Consider the following 26862-nt stretch of genomic DNA (forward strand, 5'->3'; position numbering starts at 1 on the left):
CCTCCTGGGAAGAGAGACAGAGAGAAAATGCAATCCAGTAAGCACACATGCACTCACAGGATGGACAGCAGCCTCTGCTGGGTGGTGATGGACAACCTCACATCCTGAGCAATAAATGAAAGGGTGAGTGACTCCTGTTGAAAGGAGTAGTCAAGTATCTAAGTGAAAATAATCAAATGTGCATCTGCACTTGCCTCTGCAGGTTCGGTAGAGAGGTGGAAGCTCTTTTACTGCCAGACAAGTGGCTTTACTGAGGAACTGTGTTCCATTTGCAAAATTGGAGGCTATGATCCTGACCTTCCTTGTAGAGCATTTTCATAACTACAGATGGAAATAACCAGCCCTAGGTGGTGATTCTGATCATCATTTATTCTGCTTTCTGACAAGAGGAGTGTACAAGCACTTTGAGATGAAATGTGCCTGCACATTTAATATTAATTTATGGAAAGCACTCATGCAGTCTTGACATTTGTTTTTCCACATATACTAGCAACAGGAAACTCAAGCCTTTGAATGTTTATAAGAAATGAGCACACATGCAAACAATGCTGACAGAAGATGATTTTCTTTAAAACCTGACTATTTTCACTTCTTTTGCATTTCTCATTTGTCCTTATTCAGCATATTTTGACCTGCAAATATTATCCTGAAAGGTCACAGGAAACTCAGATTGTCAAATAAAGCTGAGGCACTGCAAAGATGGTACTTGGTAACACATGCAGACTGAAACTGATAGAAATATATGTAGAGAAATCTTACAGAGGTCTGACCATAGTGTAAAGTCTGACAAAAGAATCCTCCACTTATCAATGGGGACCCTCAGCTCTATCCATCATAAACTAGAAAACCCAGATTAAAAAGGAAAAGCCTTATTAATTATCAAATGTGAATTGGCTCCATGATATAGTGTCTCATATCTGTACTTCCATGATAGTCCATGGCAGCAGGGTTACACAAAACTCCTCAGACTGGCTGACACAGCCTAAAACTTGGCACTGACCCCTCCACTGAAGTGCCAGGATTGTCAACACACATGTAGAGCAGCTACAAGTCTTATTTTGCTCTGCAGAGCCCTTGGATAAATGCCTTCTTAGAGTGGTCCTCAGGATGACTAAGCAACAAAGCTGGGGGGTGCCAGTGACCACTCCAACACCTGCTGTCTCACTAATGATCTCAAATCCCTCATTCTCACAGGGAAGCAAGATACATCAAAAACACAGATAGGAGACTCTCTCCTGGAGAGGGAAATAAGCTTTTTGGAGTGTCCCATCCAGCAGTTCAGGGGAGTACTAAAGGGAAGAAAGGTGAAAATCAGACAAACAGCTTTTGTTCCTTTTTTGTAAAAACTGCTAAGCTATTTTGCATTAAAGAGATGTTCCTTTGTTACAGGTAACTCCATGGCTATCAGATCTCTTTTAGCAATGTCATACATGGATATTTATCATCTGCTGTGTTAGACTTTGTCTGAGCTCAGTCTCCTTGATATCAAGCAAGAGTGACTTGTAGGTCCTAGTCCAGGTGTTGTGCCATTTGTGTGCTTTGCATTCTGGGCACAGAAAAAGAGGAACTGAATCTTGAGGCGCTTTTTTTTCCCATCAGTTGTTTTAATGAAGCAGAATAATTCCATTACTCTATACAGAGGGAGCAGGCAGTCTATCTTGTCCTTCTGAGGTCTGTTTGCTGGATCATAATTTGCAGTGGTGATCTTGAAAAAGCTGGCATAGTTTACAACCAGGCACTCTTCAGAAAGGAGATATATCACTGAGAATTACTTGCTTATCAGGTCACTCTCCCCATCATCCAGTGCAAAAGGCCTGTAACGTAATTTTCATTCCACCTGGTGTCCTAAATCCATGTCACTCTGAGGTTTGCAGTAAAGAAGTTCATTCACTTTACTTGCATCCTTAAAACTCCAACCACACCTTGGTACCCAGCAACCCTGCTTGCCTTGGCTGCAAAGAGATGGCAGGGGCATTTCAGGATCTTGTGTCAGCAAAAGCAGCAGCAATAGATGAAAAAGGGAGGAGGATGCTGTGCTACTCAAGACATCCAGGAAAGACATTATGCAGGTTACTAGAAATATCCTACAAGAGAAGCAGACTTCTAGGTATTTTTTGAGAGACTGGCAGTGCTTGAACATCACAGGATGATGATGTTGTGATTACTCTAGTACTTCAGCATCTCCACCAGGAAACAGCTCACAAGGTGCTTACACTGAAAAGCAGTAAACAGCTGGCTGGAAGTTAGAAATGCACAGCAGCAATGGTCCACAGGAGAGATCCAAATACCAAGCACAAGCACGCACTGGAAACATTCAAAACACATGAGCAACTGTGGCTCACCCCTTAATACAGGCTTTCAGCTGGATCAGTGAAGACTCGGTTCAGAGAAGTGATGGGGTAACACACATCCTGACAAGTCTGGCAGACCCTAGACTTCTTTAAGGATATTGATGTGCCCTGATCTGTCTCTCCCGCCCCATGCAGCACAGGCAGGTCCTTTGCTCCTTATGGTCTGTGTTGATGGATCCTCAAAGATTTTTCTCACAGGTATACTACTTCAAGACACCTTTGCAGCAAATTACATGGCATCATTCAGCAAGAGACAAAGGTCACACATCCAGCTGTGAAGTGGGCTAGTAACATCATTACTGCGTGATTCCTAAAACCGGCTGTAATAATGGGGATAATGTAAGGGACTGACATAACAGCAATCTGACAATTTAGTGTTGCTATGCAACTTGAGTTGGGAACAGACTTTTGCAGTTGCTTCCTACTTGTCCATTGAATGCTCAGTGACAGTGTCTGGCAATCTTCCCCACTCATCACTTTACCTAAAGCAGCAAGAATTAATGTGCAGGTTTTGTGCCAAGGTGCCCTCTTCAAGCCAGTAGTGTAAGCAAACTGAGATGCAGACACTTACAATGCTTTTTCCAACCTGAATGATTCTGTTATGCTACACATGCACATAAACTGCTACATACCCTCACACACATCTCTCTTTCCTCTGATTCATTGTAGATCTTCCCCTTCTTCCTCCTTTCTCACCTTAAGGTCATCATGAAGATGACCTTCTTGTCAAAGAAGAACACTGTCTTTGGAAGCTTTTCCCTGGCCATGTCACAGCTATTATCTCACCAGTTCACACTGCTTTCTAACTCTGTACACGTGATGCCTTCAGACCTTTCCATCTTTCTCCCAACTGTTTTCTCAGACTCAAAAAAAATTAGAATAGATACAGTACTTGCTCCATCTTGTTTTATTCATCTGTCCCGAAAGTGCCTTGACCTGTCTTGAAACGGACCAGTTTTAAAAACCCTAACCAATGATTCCTTCAGCCCTTTCCTTGGGACTCTTAAGGAAAGGGGTTAAGAAAGCTGGCCTGCTCATCTCCCTGGCTGAAACCTGACTGTTCCTAGTGACATCTCTTTGTGCCACCCTAAAACACTTGCCCTGCATCCTGGTATCACCTGAACATCGAGGCGATGACTATTCTGCATCATGAGTAATTCATTCCCTATGATCCTTTGTTATCACTTCCCAGACCTCACTCAATTTGTTGCTTTTCTTTGAATTCCTGTGCTTGCCACAATCTGTTTTGTGGTGTTGCTTGTGTGATGTTTAATAGCCGCAGCTCAGAGCTGGCTGCAATTCAGTGGTAGGAGGGGGAACACAGGGAACTGTGAACTGAAACTCCTTATAATGTTGCTAGAGATGAGAACAAGTAAGGGAGTGTTTGCTATGCACGCTATCTCCAGAAAAACATCTTTGCAAATGTGTATCTGTGCAGGCACTGTGGAGATAGGGATTACGTTATGCAGAGGGGAAGAGCAGCTGACTGACAGTAGAGATTTGCAGTCCATATTGATGTTTCACAATCGTGCATCTGTCTGCAGAACAGCCATGAAGCTCTCGAAGTCATTGCACTAAAAAAAAAAAAAAAAAAAAAGATTAATCAATAGCTTCACTCACCCTTTTACCACAGCTCAGAGGGTGGAGAAGGAGTGTGTCATAGCAGCTCACATTAGTGAGAAAATTTTAATCGAAACAGTCTTCAACCAGAAAATACCACCTTGATAAAATCAAAATTTTTCAAAAAAATTATAAGTACGAATGAAAAATCCCCATGTAAAAGAAGACTGAAACAAAAATTCCAATATTGAAAAGTTTACCTTAAAGAAAAAAATTAAAGATTTTCTTTCAAATTAAAACACTATTTTTGAAAGCAATCTTTTATTTTTGTAACGTATTTTTCTCCTTGTATTGTTTTTACATTCTTCAGTTAATAATGAGAGACATTGATGTGCTCAATATCCTGCCATTAGCCTGGAATCAGGTTTCCAAGATATTAAAAAACAATTGGTCCCTAACTAGTACCCAGAACATTTCTATTTCAGAGTGCAAAAATTTAAATTGTTTCATTCAGCACAGACTAATAAAGCTGCTATTGCTTTTGATAGAAAACTCATTACTTTATAGAAAAATCACTTGTTTTGAATATAAAATAACACCTGTACTAAATTGTATAGCAATATTTAATTATTATATTCACAGTATGTTATGTTTTTGGTAGGATTGCATAACATGGCCTCATATGAGAACTTGATTTGCCATAATCTAACTCTGCATTTCAACTGATATATGAAATGATACCAAAACTTCACTAATTTTCAAAATAAAATATCAGTTATTCTTCTATAAGTATCTAATTGAAGTGTTCATAATTTTTTGTTTCCAGGAATACACTGAAAACAGTGTTTTTATCACTAAAAGTAACAAGACACCTTGAAATCATAAACTTTGACATTTCTCTCAAATGAACGTTTCAAGTTTCATCTGGATCTCACTTAACCTGTGATTCATTCTTTGTACTAACTCTAAATCTCCCTATTTGGAATAGTTTTTGGATTGGAGGCCTTGTCGAAAGCAATCATCATAAATTCAGCATGCACTTTATTGCAACTGGTTCTACCAGCATTTGTTGCAAGATAAAGCAGCTAATTGGTACTCACTTTCATCCCAATATTAATTCTTTTTTATGCACTCACAGGTACCTTAAAATTATCCTCATCAGAATATATAAATGAGGATAAAATACATCAGGAAAAATTAAATCAATCTTGCCACCCAACCACACCCAAGAGCACAGATTTCAAGGCTCCCACCACAGCCCTGCTCACAAGATCCTGTTGCAGGGAGGACCCGGGATGGGACTGACACTTCTCCTCCATTCCTCTGCTCACCCCATGGCGCATCAGAAGAGCTTGGACTTCCCTTTCTAACATGTGAAGGCAAGAAGAAAAGAAAAAGCTCTCTTTTCTGAAAGCACAAGTCCTCCTCCTCCTGCCGTCAGCAGCTGCAGTGGAACTGCAACCCAAGGCTTCCACCTAGTGTCTGCCGGGCAGCTCGGCAGCGCGCCCGCTGCACCGCTGGGGCACCGGGGCTGCCCTGGAGCCCTCAGCACGGGCAGAGCCTCGCCGTGCTTTTGAGGTGGGAGCATTTTCCTTACAATACAAAACTAAGCCTCATTAGGAACCACCCAAGCTGTCACCTAGAACTAACCAGTTTCTCCTTTACATGTGGAAAATTCGATTTTTAAAAAATTATTTATTTATTTCCCCATCATACAACAGTGCTAAAATCCAAGGCATTACATGGATGCAACAGAAAAGGGGAGAACAGAAGCTTGTTGAATTAGGTTGGACCACTTTCACATGCCCAAAAATATTTTCTTAACCTTTCTCTGGTGCTGACTTGCCTTCATATTAAGCCCACGAGAAAAATTACTGACTCTCTAACACTTCCATTCTACTAATTAAGAGATACTTAGAAATTATGCACAGCCTGTAAAATGGATGTATGATGGACAGGCATTTTCCTTCCTCTTGTGTTTCACTCCTTTCTCCACCATCATTTCCCATCAAGGTGATGGCTATTCTGCACCATGAGTAACTCATTCCCTGTGATCCTTGTTTTTTTCACTTCCCAGACAACCTCTGCAGACTTGGTGGGGCTTTAATCAAAACAAAGAATGAAGGACCTTATCAACTATTGTTTCTGTCTATCCCTTTCTCCATACTATGAAAATACAGCATGTTTGCTGTTGGATTTTTATTTCCGTAAGGGTATATAAACCAGTACAATCTTGGTAGCCATCAAAGCAGCACCCTTGTACACTCATAGAGTGACCTGACACAGAAGTGTTTTCTACGTTTTCTGGTGAGTCCAGCTTTTAAAAATCTCTAGTGCCAGGTGTTTCCAAGACCTTTCACAAAAGGCAGTTCATCAGTTTTAAAATGCTTCTCTTGATCTCTCTGCTTCAGCTTCTTAGAGCAAGGCTCATTGTGCTTTGGTTCATGGAAGCTAGAGACTGTGTTCTCCCTCCAACACCTGCTATTAGTCATTTGGGCAAGTGGGTGTGTATATGTAGATCCATACATACACCCATTCACAAGAAAACTCTGTTAAGAGGAGCTCAGAGCTTACAACAGGGCCCCAGAGCTTTTCAGAATATGTAGTCACACTTGGAAACTGGAGTCACTGAAAGCCACAAAAACTCACCAAGCCATGAAACCTGATCCAGGTGCCTCAGCATTCTGGTATCCCACTGTTCTCACCTATAAAAGCCCATCCATATTCCAGCAGCTTCCCAGCTGACCACTCTTTTCATAATGTGCATGAAATTTGCTGTATGTTCTATGGGGTTCAAAAACCATTTTAGTTGAATCAGTCTGCGTGCAGTGTAAAGGTAACAGGAAAGCAGAAGCCACTGATGGAAGGAATGGTTGGATTTGATGCACACACATTACCCCATGGGGATGATGAAGGATTGTGCAATACAGACACAGTATCCTGCCAGAATGAGACCACCAGACTCCTATGAGGGAGCTCCACCACAGTACTGGTAGGAGCTATAGGGTAAATACAGAGAGTATAATTGATTGACGTCACTAGCCAGCATTACTTAGAGCAGGGCTAAGCACAATTGCAAAAAGAACTGCCTCCAAGCTATTCTATTTATATTCCTACCAGAGCTACCATTGGTACAGTCATCCTGCTGCTGAAATCCTGACCCTGTCGTTACCAGTGTAGCCACAGACCAGAGGAGATCACTTTGGATCTTTTCAGAATTTGGCATGCCTTAATACCAGGAAAAGCAGCATTGGCAGGGGGTGGAGTGTGCTATTTGCACAGGACCTGCGTCAGGATTGGCATTCAGTGAATAGCAAGACATATGAAGGCATTTTATCCCAATATAGAGAATAACGCATCTTCCTCTGCGTTGCTGGTGGTAACTTTGGCAGTCCAAGGAACAATGGTAATTGCTTGTTACTGTGGAAACAAGACCTCCAGAAATAACACTAATGAGCCAGCAGGGTCGTGGGAGAAACACAAGCATACTGTCTCCTGCAAACATACATGATTTGGCTGCACAGAGGAAATGGGACTCTGGGGAAAGGAGCAATTTATTTTGAATGCAACAGGCACCCAGCACAATCTCCATTCATCCCCCATGCCAGTCTGAGCCTGCAAACAATTTAGGTTACTTGAAAAAAATGTTCAGATAATTTTGGAAATCATTGTTTCCTCCCTGCTTTAAATTTTGGGGACGTTGACTGAGAGATCCTCCCTCCTTTGGAGAGTGCCATTTTGTGCAATACACTCTGACAGGAAGATGTCTCCAAAAGTCTATTGATGAAAAACACATTCTTGCAAATTTCCCTACCCAATTCTGCACATGCAACGGATGTCAGTAATCTGGGAGATGGGTCTATAAGCATCTGAATGGCAAGGTCCTTCTCCTAATAACAGTCTGTTCATGATCCACTACTCCAACCTAAACAAGACTAAAGGAGGAGTGTGTACAGCAAAAGAGGGGAAAGAAGGTAAGGGACACCAAGAGCTTACTGCACCCTCAGCATGTGCCTTTTTCGCCGTTCATGCTGTGCTGCTCTCGACAAGAGAGGAGAAGACAGTGTAAAGGAAGGAAGATGGTGGATGGTAACCTGTGAACACAGCTATTTTTTCTGCTTCATATTCTTTTGCCTTGTAAAATCCCCAAAATTATGCTTTCTGCCCCCAGTTCCTACTGGGACAGCAGTGTAGTGGGTGGGTGCATATTTATAGTCAGCTCAGCTTCATGTGCTAGATCCCAGGAAGTAGACCCAGTGCTCAAACTGCCCTGAAGATTCTTCCTTCTGCCTACCAGTGGCTCTGAGGCTGTTAAACTTGATCTTCCTACTTAAAGTTGATGTACTTAAGATTAGAAGGTGGCCACAAAGGAGCAAAGAAAGGCACAGAAGCCAGAGCTAGCCTGGGCCAGACAACATTTTCAAACACATCCTGCCTTAACATGAAGGAATGTTTTGATTGCTCCACCCTACAGGGTAAAGATAAGAAGATGTAAACGTCAATCACAGGGAGAAGAAAGGTGTGACTATACTCAGATGACAGGGCCTTTTTTGTGGTGGCTCCTGTGGCAGGCCAGGAGCTTCTCAAAAAGAAAATAAACAGGTAGAGTCACCACTTTGCTTGTGATTGCATTACCTCAAATCATTTTTATTCACTGTTTGTTTTTTAGCTACACCAAGAAGTCTCAGATAAAATCAAGCCACTACTGCACAGATTAGGAACATCCCTGACATCAGCTCTTGCTGTGCTGTATGCCCACACAACAAGCAAAAGGAGAAGAAGAAAGAGGGTGTTGTCTATAGACAGGGACCTAAGGCAGAAAGACATGGAATGACTCAGCCATGGTTATGTCAAGAGTTAGTGGCAGTCAGTAGTTCACTAATTGCAACTTCAGTCTGCACAACCTTTGTCCAGAGCTTTAATCACAAACTCCTCCACTTTCCTACAACTCAAAAATGGAACATGGGCAAGGAGTGTGAAGAAGTTTGACATACAAATGGGAAATAAAAGCCAGGAGTTACATGATCAAGATGTTGACATGTCTTTCAAATATTATTGCATTGACACGATATTGTAGGCAAGGGTTCTCCAAAGCTTTAATAATTTTAAGCTGTGTGTATTGAAGCCAGTAAATTAACAGTATGCTCCCCACTGCTGAATTGCTGGGGCCCCCCTTCAGGATTTCTGTTTTTCCCCAGCAACAGTGATACTGCAGGTATCAGAGCAGAGCACGGTCCAGCAATTTCTGGAGAGCCAAACTGGTTTGGAGCTGCAGCCAGAAAGCGATGGAACCAGTTGAATAACGGAGGAAATTGTCCCAAATACTGCTCCTTTCAAAAAAAGAAAGTAGTTTAAATCCATACAGCGTCTTTCTGTTGTGGTTATGTGAGCAGTGTCCAGTGCCTAAGAACCTCACAGATATTAAAGAAAGAGAGGAGAGATGAAACAGTTTGGGTAACAATTTCTGAGGTTGTAGCCACATATTTGCCTAGAGCATCCCACCCCTCCAAACTCAGAAGGTTACCATGGTGACAAATTTCAGCTGTAGGTAAGGCAATGTTTCTGTATGAGAGCCATTTTGTAGAAATATAAAAACTAAAGATTAAGCCCCATTGCACCATTTGTAATCTTCATTTCCACATATTCACAATTAGATGAGCTTTCTTGTCTCAAGAACAGTTAACCAAAATGCAAATAAACCTGATTTGTTTTAATTCATGTGTTCTGCTAAAGGAGCTCATCTCTGTACAGTAAAATAACGCTCTCAAATTCAGCAAAAAATGTAAGTATTCATTTGCTTCCAAATTGTGTCTAAGGGACTTATTAATACTTTTGTCTCCCATAAGACAGATCTATTCCATTGCTTGACTGTGAATTACAAGAAAATTGCCTTAAATCATGCTTGGATCCAATTCATAGCACCTTAAGCACAGCAAGTCCCCAGTGCAGCCCACATCACGCAAGCACAGCAGGGAGCCAAGCACGGCTCGTATTGTAGATTTCCTCCCAGTATCTCAGGAGATTACAGCCTAATGATCACACGTTCAACCAGGCCTAAATCATAGATCAGCTTGTGAAGGCAATCACAGTAAACTCCCTCTCCTCCCATCCTGGGATTCCTAAGGAACTGACATGTACTGAAGTGCCATTTCCTCAGTTGTCCTAACCTGAGCAGTTCTGCTCCTGCTGCTTTAATTTCTCTGAGGCTTAGCACAGACACAGGGAGTCACACAGCCTTGGACCACCATCACCTGTGAGCCAAGGGCAGAGTGCCAGCTGCTAGAAGCTCCTGTAAGATTACTGACCTCAACACTGCTAAAGCTTTGTGGCATTCAATGATTGCCTTTCTCTGCAAACTCTTCCTTGCCCCTGTGTCTCACACAGACACCAACATGCCTGGGGCTGTAAAACCATCCCTCATAGCCAGAGCACAGCTGAGTGACACTTTGGCTTTAGTAGGATCAAATGAGCAGCAAGACAATAATGGAATAAACTTCTGCCTTAAGCAATGTACCTTTTTATGAAAATTAGGGAAAAAGATGGGCTGGAGCACTACTGAGAGTGAGTCCATGACATATCTGGCAATTCATTTCCATTTCCTTTGTCTCCACTGCAGGAATTAAGACTCCATCCTTCCTTCTCCCCATGAGCCCATGCTGCCATGTACTGCTTGACCATTCTATTACCACACACAGTCACACCACAAGCATTGCAGAGAATTGCAGGTATTCTCCTTTTGCCTCAAATCTTTTCAAAATACCTAATCTCTGAAATTTTGACATCCTGCTTTATTTAGTCTTCAAATTGCCTTTTAGTCATCACCAAAATGTATTGATTGCAATTAATTTACTGTGTAAGGATTTACAGGGAACTATGCCTCAGTGAATTGTGTCATGTTAATTGTGCACTAAGCTCAAATACAAAACCAAAGTTCAGCCCTTGCTCAGCTAGGGGGAGGGCTCTTTTGGTAACTTATGATGTCCTCTAGCCATAGGAGCAGAAGAGGGAGCAATCACTAACCAGTAAAGCCAGCGGCAGCTCTGAGTTTTTATCACACAGCAGCAAACAGGCCTTTGTGGTTTGTAATAGAGTGAAGATCCTTGCTGCTCACCCTTCTTTCACAGATTGTCATGGGACTGTTTGTACTGGACCGTCCAAGTTAAGAAAAGGTTGGTCTGGTCAGAGTTCAGATGGGCACAGAACTGTGTAACCAGTCATTTTACCCATTTCAGTACGAGCAGCTATTTAAAACTGTTTATTGGTTTTGGTAGCAGGGGGCTACAGGGTGGCTTCTGTGAGAAGCTGCCAGAAGCTCCTTCTATGGCCAGCAGAGCCAATCCCTGATGGCACTAAAGGTGGACATGCTGGTCAAGGCTAGGCCAGTTAGGGTGACAATGCCTCTGTGATAACACTTTTAAGAATAACAGTGAACAAAAAGTGGTTGCACAATTTTAACTTGAGTGAGAAGAACATGTGAGAAGAACAACTCTGCAGACACCAAGGCCAGTGAAGGAGGGGGAGAGGTGCTCCAGGCACCAGAGCGGGGATTCCTCTGCAGGCCATGGTGAAGCAGCTGTCCCCCTGAAGCCCACGGAGATCCATGGTAATGCAGAGATCCACCTGTGGGCCATGGAGAAGCCCTAGGCTAGAGCAGGCAGATGGGTGAGAGGCGGCTGTGAGCCCATGGGACACTCATGGAGAGAGGGGCCCTCCTCTCAGGCTGGAGCAGCATTTCTGTGAAGGACTGCACTCCTAGGAAGAGTGACCCACACTGCAGTGGTTTGAGGAGGACTGCTGCTTTTGGGATGGACTTGTGTTGCAGCAGTTTGCAGGGAGCTGTTGATCATGAGATGGACTCACATCGGAGAAGTTCATGGAGAACTGTCTTCCATGGGAGGATGTGGTTGGTTTAGAACTGGCTAAATCACCAGCGCACCACTAGAATTATTTACTCATTTTTTGCTGTGAGATAGGATTAGGAGAAAGGCAAAACAGGCTCAAACTTTGAAGGGCATAAAGAACAACTTTAACAGAAACTAAAAGAAAAAATAGTAAGAATCAGAACAAAACTTTCAGAAGACTTCTCCTCTCCCTAAACCTCTGATAATGTATGGAAACAAATCAGTCAGTTTACCATCTCTAAAATACTCTTTCTCTAATTTACTTAGGGAGAGGAATCTCTCTTGCTCAATCTACGGAGTCTTCTCCACAAGAAAACAGTTTTCTCGTGGCTTCAATGTCACAGTGAATCAGTTACCTGGGACAATGGAAATCCGATCACTGAGTAAAAATCCCTCCCCTTTTTCAGCCTTCCCACAGCTGAATTTATGGTCCATGTCAACTTATGGGGCACTCTTTAAGGATGAGCAGTTCAGAGGAAAGTTTTCTTCATGTAACTCTGGGAACAAGAACTTCTCTTCATCCCTGGAGACAGAGGTCATCACACTCTTCTCTCTTTTCTCTCTCTGTTCAAGCTTCTTATGGGATCACAGCTACTTCAACATCTGCTTACTTCAACACAAATGCCTTTGCTCATATTTCAATACGAATATTTCACCACCCCATAAGAATTTCATAATCAATAGGGAAACAAGAGAGTGTGATTTATGCATTGTATCTTCTCCATAATTTACAAAAGAATTTCAGCCTAAGAAGGCATTTCCTCATTCCCTCTTAACTGGGACCTGACCCTTCTGGTCTGATGTTGATGTCTCCATGTTGTTTTCTGTGCATGCCTTCATCTCTGTCCTATTCTTTCACTCAGGAGAGATGATAGAAGGTCTGCAAGTCTCATCTGTGTAGTGGAAGAGTTAATATCTTGCCTAGGCCTGAAGATGGTCATGGTTCCCTGCTGGGTGGTGGCCCAGAGCTATTTACAATAGAGAGTCCTTGGGTAGCTGTGCTGGGGCTGGGCCAGGATAGCAAGGGGCCAGACAGAAACTATGGTAGTTGCTCTGGTGTATTCCATCCTGCAGGGCAGGCCAGGCCCAGAGCTGCTCCCAGGGCCTGGTGGCCTCGTGCTCGGCAGCAGGGCAGGGATTAATTTCAGCTGGATGTTAACAGCAGCAGCATTTCAGCTGAGCTGCCTCGGGCTGTCTGGCCGTGCTGGGGAGAGGGGAAGCAGGCAGGAGCTCAGCGGCTGAAGGGCCTCCTGTCCCCCTCCCCTGCAATCGCTGGGGCCCAGCCCTGCCGGGACAGGGCGCCCATCCCCAGGCCATGCTGCCGTGCCCACGTACCTGTATTCAAGCCGGAGAAAGAAAAAACGCTTCCTGGGTTTGTTTGTTTTAAAATGCGTATTCACAGAGGTGTGTTCAACTTTCTCAGTGGTTTAAAAGATTGTCAGTTCTCAAAACCGGTCACTCATTGTTTTTTGTCAGACATAGAGGAAGCTCTCAGAAAAAATAATTTCCATGAGTGTCTTTTTCCCTCCTCACTTTTGTCATATGTGCAAAACCAGCACAAAAGGACCCCACAGTACAGCAGGGGAAGGACTCCTCTCCCTGAGCAGCGGGAGAAACCACAGGTGATGAACTGACCATAACCCCCATTCCCTGTCTCCATAACCCCCATTCCCTGCCTCCTTGCACCACTGGAGTAGGAGGAAGGGCTGGGGAGGAGGAAGGGGTGACAGAAAGGTGTTTTTAACAGATAATTTTACTTCTCACTATCCTGCTCTGATATCGTTAGCAATAAATTCACTTCCTGTCTCTAAGTTGAGCCTGTTTTTCCCGTGATGATACTTGAACAGCAATCTCTCCTGCTCCTTATCTCAACCTATGAACCCTTTGTTTTATTTTCTCTCCTCTGTCTAGCTGCAGAAGGGAGGGAGTGAGTGGCTTTCGTGGGTGCCTGGCATCTGGACATCATCAACCCGTGACAGCCTGCCACTCCCTGCTGCTTCAGACAGGGCCAGCATGGGCCATGCTCAGCTCAGCCATCACCTATCTCACTGTCATTCCAGATCCAAGCCCTCAAGTCCCTCTCCTGCACAAATATCTACCCCGGAACTAGTGAGTATTATCCTGGCAGCCCAAGACACAAATTCTCCATGGAAAAATCATTGGGAGAAGGAGGGACAATCTCTTGGCAATTCAACTTTTTCTTGAGCTGGCAGTTGTCTTCTTTCCGGATGAAGAAGATAGTCAAGGTTCTTCCTGCTAATAATCATTAAATAACTTTTCTTTTTTTCCTAGTACCATTTCAGTATTTTGATCGAGTTCCAGCTTGGTTTAATTACATACTTTCTATCTGAATTCCTGCCCAAGCTTCATTTAGGGAAATTATTCATTTCCTATCTTCAACATTATTATTATTATTGTGCTTATTTGCACGATGTGCTTTGCATTCATTGTACACATCTTCAGTGCTCTGATGGGCTCATCAGAGTGGTGCCGGTGGGATGGAACAGAAGAGCACTTCTCATACTCCACCCTGAAAAGTCAGCCCTCCTTCCCATCACATACAGACAATTTTGCATTACTGCACATTAGGGAATGCTCACAGTCACATCTGAGGTATGACAGAAACATTACTAGCTCCTCCTAAGAACATGCCTGAATGCTGATCAGTAACATTATTTAGAAACAAAATCCTAATCTGACTGCAAATAACGGGGCAAGGTGAAAAATGTTCATTACAAAATATTAATTTTTCCAGGATACACATTCCCAATAGTGAAGACAAGGAAAAGTTGAGTAAGAATGGCAAAAGCACATACCCTACATAACATTTTTTCTCTTTCCTTGTAAGGATTAAAGATTTGAACAGTCTTCATCTCACATGACACACTTATGTAAATCTCATTCAGCACATGCTTTTCTGTCCAATAGTAATGGATGTGAACAGAGAATTTTGGTTTCTTTGTCATGCTGAAAGCAATGTTTTTCTTGCCACAGTGATTTATTTTCTACCCAACTGCTTTCAACAGCTTTTAGCCTTCACTCCTCCATAGTTCTCCAGTAGCTTCCCAAGTTTTACCACACAGAGACAGAAAAAAAGCTATTTTTCCTTCTTTCCATCTCAGCCAAGGGACCTAATTTGAGAACTCCTGGAGGCTGGCAGAGAGACCAACACAAAAGCCATTTTGCTGGTTCATTGACAGAAGGGCAGGGACAGGACAGACAGAATGGAGGAGTACATAACCCCACACATGCAACTGTTGCAATCATTCCCCATACATGAGGTCAGGCAAGTATTAATTTAAATTATAATGAATATAAAATAGGTGGTCCTTAGATCTGCATTATATACTTCTGTTGGGCAGTAATATCTCCAGGACAAGAGCAAGCCTTGCATAAATGTCAGAAATGGAGCAAACACCCAGTAAGCTTATCTTAATAAATCAACTGCATTCCAACTCCTGGCATTTGTTTGCTTTCTGATGTGGATTAAGATCTGATTCCAAAGACAGGGCATCAAAATCAAAGCAATAACAGCAGCTGGACAGGGATGAGACAGCTCCATGTGGATTTAATCATAGATAGATGGAGCATAGTGATGGAGCAGAAGATGACATCCAGCAGACATAGCATTTCCTAACGCTGAAATAAAACCCAAGACAGTTTCAGTAGCTCAGCCTCAGTGTAGAGGGCAAACAAATTTCAGTGAGGACACCTGATCTTCTGCTTGTCACGCAGATTCCTTCCTGAATTGCATATTACTGCAATCTCTCTTGAGAAAGCAGAAAGCCCCTTAGAGGCAGGAAGTTTCATTGTCTGTAATATCAAGCCACATTACCAGCACCTTTACAACCTTGCCTTGTGTTAGACACGTTTATTCTACAGAAAACTATAAGTGATTTAAGACATTAGCATTCCTCAGATGCATGTTACCCCTGACCTCCTCATTCCTATCAGTAGGATCTCATTCCCACTGCCAGGAGAACAAAAGGTGCAAGCATTCCTCACCTACTGTTCTTCAAAGCCCATTATCTGAGCTTAATGTGCTGGGGATGATGATCTGACAATGTGCTGTAGTATCCTTTCAACTGCACTAGCTCAGCTGGGAAGACTGAAATCTCTAGCATGGATAGAAACTGAGCAGTTGGGGACAAGAACTTCTTAAACTATCTAACCTAGACACAAAAAAGCTTGTCCATGTCCTCAGACATCTTGCACATTCTCTAAAACCACTTCTACTCAATATGTAACGTACATTGTTCACCCTGGCATTCAAATTCAGGTTCCTCACAGCACACAGGTTTGAGTCTCCCAGTTACACAATCTGGAGTTGTCACACTCAGCACAACTCTCGTGGTATTCGATGAGTATTAGCAAGTATTGCCAAGGCCATAATCCACTAACTACCCAGAGTCTGAGATTTAATACACCTTTGCATACTTGCAACCAGACAACAAATATTCCAACACTGCACAACAAATAAAAATAATCAAAAATGTATTGCTTTCAGTTGCTTTAGTAGTGGTTTAATCCTATAATTTTAAAAACAATCACATATCAGAGGGGAGGCTTGGCACACGATTTCTGTATGCTTACCTTAACACCTCTGTCTCCAATAAGCAAACATTCTGCCATACTAAATACATGTTCAGGGACCAACTTACTACAGGTATGATTATACAACATATTTCTGGTACCACAAGCTCATACTGGCCTGTAATGCACCATGTAGACACACACTATGATTTCCTGAGGAAAGAGGTCTTTGCTATACTTGTTCTGTTTGTTACTGCAGGGCCTAGCCCAGCTCTCAGCACGGGCTGAGAACTAACTTGTCTGTAGCTTGATTTGAACTCACTTGGTATTAAAGGCTCCATCTTCCCTCAAGCCATTGGCTACTAAAGCCATCTCCTTCCTTTCTGTGATGCACTATTTAATGCTTGAAACATAAAGTTATTTTCTTCACCAAGCAACTTCTGTTGTAGAAGTTATCTTGATGACATCAGTTACGTTTACAAAAGGTGAGAAAATTCAGCCTGGGGGCAGATAAATCAGCTTGAAGACATCACAAAACCACAGCCTCAGAAAGAGAAAAATCCCTATGTTATGGGAATCTGAAGCTCAGCTTCTGGAGGGTTCCAAAACCAATAGAAGAATTTAACTGAATTTCCAGGATGAAGGTTCATGTGATGGCTAACAGCTGGCCTGGAGGCCTCATAGATAACCCTAATTATATTTACATAACTGAAATATAACTGATTATATAACTATCTTAATTATATAACTCGACCAGTTTGGGCCATTGGGGAGCCAGTCCAGCTGTTGGGGATGCAATGAGCTAGGCCAGTTAGCCAGGTGGCAACTAATTCAGCCAATCAAGACTAACTGCATGGGCTTTCAAAACTATATAAGGGGAACAGCACTCAATAAAAATTGACTCTCAGCATGCTGCTGCCCGTGACTGAGTGGGCAGCCCAGCCACCATTTGGCTCGGCCATCAACAGCTACAGTGCGCAAGTGGAACCCGGAAATCAACAAATACTCAGTGCTGGAAATGCTGACGTGGAGCTACAAGCACCCAAACCCGGAAGTGCTGGCAGGAGGTTACATGCACCCAGCACTGTGACACACTACACCGTGCCACTTTTACAGCTAGGGCACAAGAAGCCCAAGGAATACTTTTCATTAATACACCCATGGTATCCCAACAAGGGGGAATCGAGTTACCATATCTTTGCTGACTCACTTCCACCAAACTGCCGGTATCAGTTAACATCTCTACATATGATCCCATCAGCTTTTGGAAGCAGATAAAATTAACAGCCACTGTGGAAACGGGGAACTTAATAGCACTGAAAGGATTTCTGTGCCCATGCCTGCATTGTCATTGGATGGCCAGGACCCTGCGGGTGGGATAGTAAAGGACTCCCAGTACTGATGGATGACAGGACCACACCCAACAGGTATGTTCCCTTTCAGTGGCAGGTCCTCTCTGAACTGCATCAGCTAGCCACCAAACATGCACCGGGGTCTCCAGCAGTAGCAAGCATGCAATGATTTTTAACTGTCAATGAGACTACATGCTTTGACGTCAAGTAGACAGCAAAGCTGCTTTGTACCCTGGTCCAGTATATGATGTTTGAGTCCACCTGGTGACGATATGCAGAGGACCAGGGGATGCAGAATCTAGAGGTCCCACAGCAAGATCCATGTTTTGAGAGAGCTTCTCAGCTTATGGGACTGCCCCCTGTTGATAATCCACAATTATAGGCACGCCTATATTCTTTAATATTGGCACAAGCAAAAGACTTGGGGATATAAGCCATGCTTTAGGTTGCAGACATGGCAACACTGACCCAGAGGTATTCCATGATCAAACAGGGCTATAGGGAACCATACATACAATTAATGGAGAGATTAAGAGATGCCGTGGATAAGCAAATAATAAATAATGATGCAAGAAATCAATTAATGCTCCAATTGGCATGAGATAATGCAAATGAGGACTGCAAAAGACCTGTCAATTTGATACCAAAAGAAAATCTATCCTTAAACAAGTTATTTGATGCGTGTGCCAAAGTTGGGGACTAATTCCTATCATATGGCTTTGTTAGCTGATTCATTTGCAGCTGCTGTGGTGCTGTCACGACAGTGTTATGGATGTGGACAATAAGGCCACATAAAAGCAGATTGTCCCCACAATACCAATCACTGGGCACACATTTAAACATAGAACAGTGACTGCTATGGGAAACTGTAACCAACATGGGAAGCCCAATCATCTGACCAAGCCATGCAGGTCTAAGTTTCACTTTAACAGACAGCCTCTCAGTGAATAGGCAAATGGGAACAGGAGGACAGTGAGGAATCACGCTCAGACACAAGCATCTTCCCATCCCCCAGTGAAAGCCTATGTGACCAGCTCATCGGAAGAACAAGAGTATGTATGTTTCCACCAACTTCACAGTAATTGTAAGTTCATTCCAAGTACATTTCTCTTGAGGCCCAGGGATGTATAGGGACAGGGTTAAGTGCTCTGTTGCTAGGAAGATCAAGTACAACATTACGCATTTTTGTCCATCCAGGTGTCAGATACGTGCTATGGTGTCAATGTCTTCTTTTCCTGTGACTATCCCAGCAAAAACTTGTATCGTCTAGCTTATACCTTTCAAGTCTTGTGTTTCCAAAACAGACCCAAGGACACAAAGAGACCAAGGCTTCGAATCAACTGGAGAACCTCAGGTTGTACTGGACCTAGGTCATCTCTGATCAGAGACCAAATGTGATTTGTACATTTACAATGCCTCAGACAAGGACATTTCACATAAAAGTCAGCGGTATGGTAGATACTAGAGCAGACGTCGCCATCATTTCTGCAGACACATGACCTCAGTTGTGGCCTACCATGGCCATAGGATCTGTTGTTGCTGGCCTTGCAGGTACCACACAGAGTCATCTAAGCAGCAAACCCATGTTGGTTAGAAGTCCTGAAGTTCAAATAGCCACTATATGTCCCTATGTTGCTGCTGCCCTGTGGACACTGCTGAAGGCCTAGGCAGATTTCAGCCAGGCCTTTTCTCAGGTTCTGAAACTTTTCTTTTTCTCAGGCTGTGAGGATTTTTCCCAGGCTGTGACACTTTCTCAGCTCCGGCCAGCAGTTTTCCCAGGCTAGAGGTTTCTCTCTAATACAAACATAAGAGAAAGAATTATAACAAAAGATAAACACCTGCTGGATCCATGAGAAAGTCTGGGACAAGAGGTGTCTCCTTCTCTGACCAATGAACGGTCTGTATTTTGTTTTTCACGAACTGTCCTATTTAAAGCCATGGCTTCCTTCAATAAATTGTTCTTTCCTGCATCATGCAAGAGAGTGCCATGTTACTGTGTCCTTTCGCCACTCTGTAACCCTTACACAGCAACAATTGGAGGTGTCCACCGAGACTGAATTTGACTGAGATTGCCCAGGACTCGTCCTCAGGAAGTCCCACGGTGGCAGAGCCGCTGAGCCGAATTCCGGGGGGAGCTCAAGCCTTTCCTGTCTTTAAGACTGCTCCCAATACAGGACAGTCGGACAGGCATGATCCTATACCTTGGCATGCTGTTCAGGATTTGCATGACAGGGTCACACAGTTTGGGCTTGGCTCTACACAAGTTAAGAAAATTATTAGAGTGTTGAATGTGAATTTACTGATACATTACAATGTTAGACATATAGCCTAAGTGCTGTTTCAGTCTGTTTCAATTTAGAGTGTTTGAGGACACTTGGAGGCAGATGGTTGACAAGGCAGCTGTGGAAAATATGGTGCGACCCCAGGATGATCCCAGGTATGCTGTGGGGAACAATGCTTTGATGGATCAGCATCACTTTGCTAGCCCTGATCTTCAGGCTACCTGGGATCCTCTGATCCTTGCCCAATGCCAAGAAATAGGATTTGCAGCAATTTTGAAAACAATAGAGGCAGCAGCTCCAAAGTCAAAATATGTAAAAATTACTCAAGGTCCTAGAGAGCCATTCTTAGAATTTGTTGAGAGAGTGGCAGCAGCTTTAGACAAGCAGGTTGAGGATGATGCTCTAAGGCAGCTGTTGTGTAAACAGCTGGCTAGAGACAATGCTAATGCTAATTGTGCAAAAATTATACAGGCTCTGCTGGGAGACCCCTCATTGACTGACATAGTGCAGGCATGTGATGAAGTAGATACTGTAGATCATGAGATCTCTGCTTTAGCAGCTGCCATGTGGCATCATCAGATGATGTTGGGGGGTGGTCAGCAGAAAAAGGGGAAGAATAAAGGCAAAAATAAGAAGAAGCCACAGGAGCAGAAGGTTGATATGCCTACTTTTTTGTGTGCTAAGTGCAAAAAACCAGGTCACTATGCAAACCAATGCAAACCAAAAAAGCCTGTTGCTGGCCAGGGAAATAGTCAGACAAGTGCTCTGGGGTGCAGCGCACAGATACAAGCAGTGCCTCAGAACCCAGTGCTGACAGATTTCCCCAGCAGCATGCAGCCAGCACTTAGGACTCCACCGGTGTGGATGTACACACCACAGCCACAGTCGTCCTAGACTCTGTTGGGGTGCACGAGGTTCCTCTGGACACCTTTGGCCCTTTGGGTCAAGGGCTGAGTGCACTGCTCATAGGAAGATCTTATGCCACTCTCCAGGGAATCTTTGTTCACCCAAGTGTCATTTATGCTGATTTTAAAGGTCAAATTTGTGCTATGGTTTCTACGCTATGTCCCCTTGTCACTATCCCGGCAGGAACTCGTATTGCCCAACTTGTGCTTTTTCATTTGTCTGTTTTCAGGGCGGATCAGCAAGATCCTAAAGACGGTGGGTTCAGATCTACAGGCCCGCCACAAGTCTTTTGGACAATGAGTATCTTCAATCAGCACCCACAGATGTTGTGGACCCTTACAATACCCAGCAACACCACCTCAAATTCAACTCAGGGCGCATGTAAGGGTGATTTCCCTTTCTGCCTGGCCTCCCACATGGCCAATGGCCCTTCTTGGCCAGCCATTGAAGGTTTGGGGGGTTCAGCACAGATCTTTGTGAGTCAAAGGCCTGTGTTGATGAAAAATGTTGATGGGCAGACAGCTACAGTCTGACCCTACGTTACTACAGCCCCAATCAACGTCTAGGGGCAGGATGTTTCAGCAGCCTTGAGAGTGCACATTGAGACAAATTTTCAATCAGGGTCATTGAGGTAAAGGGCAGGAATTATCCTATGATGCCTTTATGGTGGTTGACTAATTAAGTTGATAGCCCTTCATCAATTGGTTAAAATGCAGTGATGGAGAGCATGGGGGCATTGCAGCCTGGTATGCCTTCGTCCACCATGCTCCTTGCTGGCTGGGACATCTTGGTCATTGATTTGAAGGATTGCTTATTCACAATCCCCTTGTGTCCTGAACAAAAGCCAAAATTTTTTTTACAGTGCCTGCAGTGAACAATTCTGAGCTAGGACAGAGATATCAAAGGAAAATCTTGCCACAGGGTTACCAAGTAGCCCAATACACTGCAGCAGACTGCAGCAAGCTCTTTTTACTCATCAGGTGTACCAAATGGATTCTTCCATTGATATCACTGTGTTTATCACCAATTCGGATTTACATCCTACAGGTATCATTGGCCAGGGGAATGACACATGGTCTGATTCCTTGCATGTTCTGGAATGTGTGGTTTTGCTGCATCAGCTGCAAAAGACAGCAACTACGGTGTTTGAATTGTTTGCCTGACTGATACTCAAATGATGTTAACAATGCGTGTCATTGATAGCAGTAGACCCCGCAAGGATTGTATTTCCTGTGGAGTGGGAGTTCTTTGAAGGGGGCTTTCTTAACAGTGTTCCCTTGCAAAGTGTGCTGCAAGATTTTACAGGGCATATTACTTGTCATCTGCCCAGCCATAAGCTACTGCAAGTAGCAAAGACAATTAAGTTGTCTTTGAGACCCAAAAGTAGTCAGGTGCCAGTGCAAGGTTCTACTGTCTTCACAGATGGGTCAGACAAAATAGGGAAGGTCATTGTTATCTGGGAGGATGAGTCTGGTTGGCAAATGCTGGAAGGCCATGAGATAGGTTCTGCTCAGATAATTGAGTTGAAAGCAGTCACAATGGCATCCAACAGTTTTCTTAGGTAACTTTGAATTTGGTCAAAGCATGTTCTCGACAAACAGAAAAGGGGAGTGGCCGGTGAAGCACCACACAGCTGATTGGGAAAAGCTTTGTGCACCATCAATCACCTTACTGTGCCACAAGATTCCAATAATGCTGTTACTGTGAATCATTTCTCTTCCTTATAGGCTGCAGATGAGACATGCCTGCCTTGAGCGAAGGTCTTCATATGGGACTTGACCATGAACAAGTGGGAGGGCCTGCATGAACTTATCATTTGGGGTCACAGGTATGCATGCATCTCAATGGATACTGGGGTACACACTGGCTGCCTGCAAGGCATGTACACCCTGACCTGCAACACCAGAGAAAGAATGCAGCCGAGGAACAGCCTTCGAATGCTGACCAACAGCAGAGGATGAGCATTCATCTGTTCCCTTGGAACTGTTTTAAGCCATTGAATATTGTTAGATGCGTTTTCTGAAATGTATTAGAAATTGTAAGTCTGGTGAATGGTGGCGGGTTTTTGTTATTGTATTAGAATTGGTTTGCAGGGGAAAAGCACCAGGTGTGAAGTCTTCCCTGGGCACTTCAGGTGTCCCCAGGTCTCCTAAGTGGTGTTTGTTATCCTTTGCAAAGGGCCCTGTGGGGAATTACAAACACTTCTCTTTCTTTTCTTTTTTTAAACTAAAAGGGAGACTTGTGGACACTGCTGTAGGCCTAGGCAGATTTCAGCCAGCCCTTTTCTCAGATTCTGAGTCTTTTTCTCTTTCTTAGGCTGTGAGGATTTTTCCCAGACTATGACACTTTCTCAGCTCTGGCCAGGATTTTTAGGATTTTTCCTACACTAGATGCTTTTCTCTACTATAAACATAAGAGAAATAATTATAACAAAAGATAAACACCTGCTGGATCAATGAGAAAGCCTGGAACAAGGGGTGTCTCCTTCTCTGACCAATGAATGGTCTGTATTTTGTTTTTCACAAACTGTCTTATTTAAAGCCATGGCTTCCTTCAATAAACTGTTCTTTCTTGCACCATGCAAGAGAGTGCCATGTTACTGTGTCCTTTTGTCACTCTGTAACCCTTATACTGCAACACTGCCCCATTTAACTTATGGGGAAGGGACATCTTAGCAGCATGAGGAGTCAAGATGGTAATGGAATTTTTCTCTGGGGCCACTGTATTAAAGGGTGTAAAATAGCCTGCCTTAGCCTTGAAATGGCTTACTGAACAAGCTGTGTGGGTTCAACAGTGGCCCGCTGAAAAGTTAAAATTTAGCACCCTTAAATCTCCAGTCCAGGAACAATTGGCTCACGGATACATTGAGCCATCAACAAGCCTATGGAACACATTTGTGTTGTAATCAAAAAGAAATCAGGAAAATGGAGGTTACTCCATGATTTAAGAGACTAATGCTGTTATGGAAGGTATGGGTACTTTACAACCTGGAATGCCATCACCAACTATGATACTGCCAATTGGGACATTCATGCTGATTTAAAGGATTAGTTTTTCACTATTCCCTTACACCCAGATGATACCCCAAAGTTTGCTTTTACAGTGCCTTTCATCAATTATGCAGCACCAGTTGAACGATACCAATGAAAAGTGCTGCCACAGGGAATGAAAAATAACCCCACAATTTGCCAGTGGTATGTTGAACAGGCACTCTCAATAGTGAGAGAATAGTTTCCAGGGGCATACTGTTATCACTATATGGATGACATCTTAATAACAACACCAACCAAAGAAGGCCTTTTACAAATTTGGCCAGAATTGATGCAAGCATTGCAAGAATTTGGCTTACAAATTGCACCAGAAGGCGTACAAATTGCACCAGGAAAGGTATAGCAACAACCCCATGGAAACACCTGAGAGTTAAAATACTAGAGTAGACCATACAATCACAAACAATTCAATTCTCAACAAAACTCAGACTTCAAATGATGCACAAAAGCTTTTGGGTATCATTAATTGGGTAATACCTTATTTAGGATTAAACACTGAACAATTGGCACCTTAATTTAACGTCCTTAACGGTGACCCTGAGTTAACCTCATGAAGGAAATTAACACCAGAGGCAAAGAACGCAGCAGAATTAGTAGAACAGCCATAACAAACAGACAAGTGTATGACATATGTCCAAAGGTTTGCATTAGAGTATTGTGCTGGTTTTGCACATATACATTTAGGGAGGAAGGAAGGAGACATTCACAGCAATTATTTTTTCTGAGAGCTTCCTCTATGTTGGACAAAAACCCATCACTGACCTGTTTTGGGAACTGACAACTTATTAAACCACCAACTAGGTTAAACACACCTCTGTGAATACGCATTTTGAAACAAAGCCCAAGAAGCGCTCTTCTTTCTTCCACTTGCATAGAGGTAAAAGGCTCAGCGGGGCAGGAGGCTGCCACAGGTTTTTTCCCTCATCAGTGCGGCTAGGCAGGCTCACAGCTGAAGTGCTGCCACTGCTAACGTCTAGCTGAGATGAAGCTGCTGCTGCCCCAGGCTGAGCGCCAGGCTCCGCTGGGCCCTGGGAGCGGCTCTGGGCAGACTGGGCCCGCCCCGCCATGGCCCCGCGGGCCTGAGGGTGGTGGGGGTGCCGAGTCGGTGTCCCCCCAGAGTGGAATGGCAGCAAGAGCAACCACCACCACTTTCTGTCTGGCCCCTTGCTATCCTAGCCCAGCCCCAGCACAGCTACCAAAAGACTCCTATTGTAAATAGCTCTGGACCACCACCCAGCAGGGATCCCATGACCATCTGCAGGCCCAGGGAAGATATTAACTCTTCCACTACACAGATGAGACTCACAGACACTTTGTTCTCTTCCTGAGTGAAAGAACAGGACAGAGATTAAGACACGCACAGAAAATAGCATAGACACATCGAAGTCAGACAAGAAGGAGAAGTCCCAGATGGGGGGATGAGGAGAGTCATGGACTGAAAATTTCTCTTGTAAGCTATGGAGAAGATAAATCAGATACTCTTGTTTCCCTGTAACTCAGACAAATGCATTTTGAGGTGGATGAAGTGTTCACATTGTCGATATGAGCAGAGGTATTCATGTTGAAGTAAAATGACGGTGAAGTAGCCGTGATCCCAAGAGAAGTTTGAACAGAGAGAGAGAAGAGTGCCTCAGGGAAGAAGAAAGACCTCTGTATTCAGATATGAATAGAGCCTTTGCTTGAACTGTTATAATCCTTAAAGTGTGCCCCATAAATTTAGTTTATGGCCCATAAATTCAGCTGTGGGAAGGCTGAAAAATGGGAGGGATTTCATGATTGCAGATTTCCTGGGCGGCTGCTATCTGTGGAATCTGAAGCCATGAGAGAACTGTTTCTTGTGAAGAAGTCTCCACAGACTGAAGAGAGATACTTCTCTCCCTAAGTAAATTAGAGAAAGACTATTTTAGAGATGGTAAACTGACTGATTTGTTTCTGTACATTGTCAGTGTGAAAGAAAGAGGTTTGGGGGAAAGAGAAGTGTTCTGAAAATTTTATTCTGATTCTTATTATTTTTCCTTTGTGTGTTAATAAAGTTTTCTTTATACCCTTCAAAGTTTGAGCCTGTTTTGCCTTTCTCCTAATCCTATCTCAGCAAGAAATGATTAAATATAATTCTAGTGGGTGTACTGGCTACTTTACCAGCACTAAACACACAACAGAATCGGTGCGCTGACTGGGAAATCTCAAATTGGCAAATCAAACCACTACACTAAATTGGTGTTTCCGTCTGGTTTGAACCGAAACCACAACAGTTGTTATTGCTGATTTACATCCCACAGGTATCATTGGTCAATGGGACACTCAGTGGTCCAATCCACTACATGTTCTGGAATGGGGATTTTAACCTCATTTAGCTAAAAAGACAGCACCTTCTATATTTGAATTGATTGCACAATTAATCATGAAATGTCGCCAAAGATGCTTACAATTAAATGCCAAAGATCCTGCAAAAATCATTGTACGTGTTCCACAAGAATATTTTGAGTGATGTTTGGCAAATAGCACAGCACTACAAAGTGCTTTACAAAATTATACAGGACAAATCACCTACCACATACTTAGCCATAAATTGCTGCAATTAAATGGGACCATTGCATTGCCACTGAGACCACTGAACCATCACAGCCTCAGGTCTCACTGTCTTTACTGATGGATCTGGGCAAATGGGGAAAGCCATTGTGGCTTGGAAGGATGACAATGGGTGGCAAACACTCGAAGGTCAGGATAATGGATGACCTCAATTACTGGAGTTATGTGCTGCAACTATGGCTCTCCAATGATTTCCTCACACTCCCTTAAATATTATGACTGATTCTGCCTATGTTGCAGATATTGCACAAAGGCTGGACCAAGCATTACTGAAAGAAATCAACAAGATTTTATGAAACCACCAGAGCCTTGACTCTATTTGCTGTAACTCACATGTA

Source organism: Erithacus rubecula (genome assembly GCF_903797595.1).
Source record: "Erithacus rubecula genome assembly, chromosome: 4".
NCBI lineage: Eukaryota > Metazoa > Chordata > Aves > Passeriformes > Muscicapidae > Erithacus > Erithacus rubecula.